The following is a 4,175-nucleotide window of genomic DNA, read 5'->3' on the forward strand; positions in this document are numbered from 1 at the left end:
TTAAAGCTCAAAAATATTAGCCACTCTTCACCCTTGCAAGTAAGTGATTTTGATGGCCTTTCTTGATAATTTTTGTACTTTTGAGACCCTTGTAGCATAATCTAGCTAATGAGGGGACTATTTTGCAAAATGGATGTGATAAACCGTAATTTTTACATATTTTTACCCCATGGTTAACACATTTTATAGATGATTTTCCATTAGAATTGGTGAATTCGATGCTCCTAATGCTTTAATTTCATGTTTTATACTTAGGAGAGCATAAGAGAGTGAAAAGGAACGAGAAACGGGCCAAAAACAAAGAAAAATGGGCCAAAGTACGAATTCAACACGGCCTAGACCTCCTCACACGGGCAGACCACACGGCCATGTCAATTTGGCAGATTTGAAGCACGACTTACACAGGTGTGTCACACGGGTGTGTCCCTGCCAAGCCCAATTGAGTCCAATTCGAAAAAGGCCAATTTTGAGGGCTTCTAGGCAATCTAAAGCCTATAAATACACTCTGGAGGAGGAAAGTAGGAGGGCACGGAGAGGAATGAAGGAATTACTTGAAGGAAGCAGATTGATACATCTCAAAAGCCGGAGTCACCATCAAGACTGTAGATCTCCCCTCAATTTCCCTTCAGGAGTTTTGGGTTTTCTTTATGTTTTATATTCGTTATTCTTCTGAGATGTTTTCCTTTTTAGTTATGAACTAAATCCCGTAAATACCAAAGGGGAATGAAACCTAAGACGAATCTTGTTATTATTTTCTGAATTGTATGATAAATATTTAACTTGTTCTTAATTATGTGTTCTTTATTCTTGTTTTGATATCCCAGGATGCTGATTCAAGATAAGCTCTTATTCAGAGGAGGAATAGACCTTGTCTAAGAATATATTTGTCATAATTAAGTGGAGTTGTTTGCGCACCTAGACATAGGGCGACAAGATTTTGTCGGATTAGGGTGAGACCTAATAAGGGGATCCATAGATCGAGTTAATGCAACCCTAGGGTGTTAATTAGAGAAAAGTCTCAATTATTCAATCTAGGGAATAGATATTACTATCTTGAATAGGGATAATAACATAACTTAGGGATCTTTACGGAACTAGTTAAATGAATAAATCGTCCGATTCGGAGCCAGAATAACAAGTACAGTCTAGGTGGATTTTTCCTTAGGTATTGTCTTAATTCAATCGTTTTCCAAAAGTAATCTCCCAATTCCATTCTCTGTGAATTCTTAGATTAGTTAATTAGTTAGTTAAAACAAAACCCCCTTATTCTTAGGCTAGATAATAAAAAGATAATCATTTCTCGTACTTTTAGTTCCTTTGGGTTTGACAATCCGATCTTGCTAAAACTATACTACTGTTTGATAGGTACACTTGCCTGCATTGCGATAATAGTTAGTTTCAAGAATGATTAATTATAAATATTTAAAACTTACCTGTCATGAAAATCGCGATCAAGTTTTTGGTGCCGTTGCCAGGGAACTAAGATATTAGGAACACTCAATTTTTATTTACTTTAGCCATTTATTTTTCTTGAAATTTAATTTAATTTAATTTTTTTATTTATTAATTTACTTTTCCTTTCTCTTGGCAGGTTTTTATAGTTTATGACTAGAAGAAACCCGTCAGGACCACTACTTTTTGACGAAGAAATCGATCACACAGTTTGCTGAAACCAAAGAGAAATAAGGAGAAGCTTAAGATACACAGAGAATGAGCAAGAGGACGATACTCAACCTTCAACCGAAGAGATGGCTGAAAACCAAGACAATCAGCTACCTCTTGTAATTGTGGTTAATCAAAATCCTGCTCCACGCACTATGTATGATTATGCTAAACCTTCTTTAACAGGAACTGAATCAAGCATAGTTAGACCTGCTGTAGCTGCAAATACTTTTGAACTAAAACCTAACACTATTCAAATGATACAGCAATTTGTTCAGTTTGATGGTTTGCAAGATGAGGATCCCAATGCTCACTTAGCAAAGTTTTTGGAACTATGCGATACATTTAAAATTAATGGTGTTTTTGATAATGCCATTTGTCTTCGGTTATTCCCTTTTTCATTGAGGAACAAAGCTAAATAGTGGTTGAACTCATTACCACGAGGGTTAATTACTACTTGGGAATAAATGACCAAAAAATTTTATTAAAATATTTCCCGTCGGCTAAAACGGCCAAATTACGTAATGATATCTCTTCGTTTGTACAGATGGACTTAGAAACTCTTTACAATGCATGGGAGAGATACAAGGACTTACTGAGAAGGTGCCCTCACCATGGGTTACCGCTTTGGCTTCAGGTTCAAATGTTCCATAATGCCCTGAATCCTTCGACTCGGCAAATGGTTGACGCAGCTGCTGCCAGAACCATCAATAATAAAACACCTGAAGATGCTTATGAGTTTATAGAGGAGATGTCACTGAATAATTATCAGTAGCAAGTCATGAGGACAAAACCAACGAAAACAACCAGTGTTTATAGCGTCGATTCAGTCACCATGCTCTCTAAGAAGGTAGAACTCTTGAATAAGAAAATTGATGGTTTTCTTAGTTCTTCACAGGCTCACCCAGTAATGCAGTGTGAAGCAAGTGGAGGTGGATCAAGCAATTCGGAATATCAACCTTATGGCCACAACATGGATAATGAGCAGTTAAATTACATGGGTAATAATTGTCGATCTCAAAACAATCCATATAGTAACACTTACAATGCAGGTTGGAGGAACCACCCAAATTTCTCATGGGGAAGCCAAGGAAATCAAAGACCACAACATCCTCCAAGCTTTCAACAACCACCTTACCAACAAGAGAAGAAATCGAACCTTGAACAGATGCCGTCTAAATTTATCTCAGTGTCAGAAACCCATTTCCAGAACACCGAGATAGCACTTAAAAATCAACAAGCGTTGATCCAAGGGCTCGAAACTCAGATAGGCCAGCTGTCCAAACTGATTTCAGAAAGACCACTAGGAAGTCTACTTAGTAACACCAAATCAAAAAAGCATGTAAAAGCAGTTACACTAAGGAGTGGGAAAGTGTTAGCAGAATCTGAAAAGAAGCTAACACAAGAAGCCATGGTAAGCGAAAGGGGGGGAGAAAACTCTGAAAATAGTGACAAACCAGTGTCAAAGGAATATAAACCATCAGTTCCATACCCAGCAAAATTGAAAAAAGACCGTATTGATGCACAATTCGGTAAGTTTCTTGAACTTTTTAAGCAATTACATATAAACTTACCTTTTGTTGAAGCCATCTTGCAGATGTCTACAAACGCAAAATTTTTGAAGGAGCTTCTAACAAATAAAAGCAAGTTCGATGACTTATCTACAGTAGAACTCAACGAGGAGTGCTCAGCCATACTCTAAAATAAGCTGCCAACCAAACTGAAAGATCCAGGAAGTTTTACTTTCCCTTGCTTAATTGGTAGTCTGAATTTTGAGAAAACACTAGCTGATTTAGGCGCTAGCATTAATTTGATGCCATATAAAATGTTCAAACAACTTGGTCTTGGGGAACTTAAACCTACTAGGATGAGTATTCAATTAGCCGATAGATCTGTTAAATATCCTAAGGGTATTATAGAAGACGTACATGTGAAAGTAGATAAATTCATATTTCTTGTTGACTTTGTTGTGCTTTACATGGATGAAGATGTGGAAGTGCCCTTAATTTTAGGGTGCCCATTTTTAGCCACTGCTAGGGTTGTAATCAATGTGGGTGACGGTAAATTGGTACTTAGAGTAGGTGACGAGGAGATTATCTTTAAAATTTACGATACTTTGAGGTTCTCTAAGGAACAAGATGATTCATGTTATTTTATTGACTCTATTGATCATACTACTCAAGACTCTTTTCAGGAAATTGTACAGAAGGAGACGATGAAACTGTATCTAGCTCAAGAAGAGGAGACAGATGATGAACCTAATGAACATTCTTCAAGAAAAGTAGAATATAAGGGCATTAAGATAAACGATGAACTTAAGCAAAAACCCTCTATTGAGGAGCCTCCCAAACTGGAACTTCAAAAATTACCAAACCACTTGAAATACGCATTCCTTGGAAATAATTCTACATTACCAGTTATTATTGGTTCTAACTTGCAACGCAAGGAGAAAGAGGAATTAATCCAAGTATTAAAAGAACATAAAAAGGCCATAGCTTGGAAAATTTCTAACA

General features: G+C 36.8%; 1 non-coding gene across 1 annotated transcript; it reads right to left on the bottom strand.

The window, feature by feature from the left end:
* Positions 1-2,176: 2,176 nt before the first annotated feature.
* Positions 2,177-2,283, bottom strand: LOC128286259 (small nucleolar RNA R71). The gene has a single exon (XR_008276802.1). It is a non-coding gene; the product is annotated as a small nucleolar RNA R71 (small nucleolar RNA).
* Positions 2,284-4,175: the final 1,892 nt, after the last annotated feature.

This window comes from Gossypium arboreum, chromosome 12 (genome assembly GCF_025698485.1).
Source record: "Gossypium arboreum isolate Shixiya-1 chromosome 12, ASM2569848v2, whole genome shotgun sequence".
NCBI lineage: Eukaryota > Viridiplantae > Streptophyta > Magnoliopsida > Malvales > Malvaceae > Gossypium > Gossypium arboreum.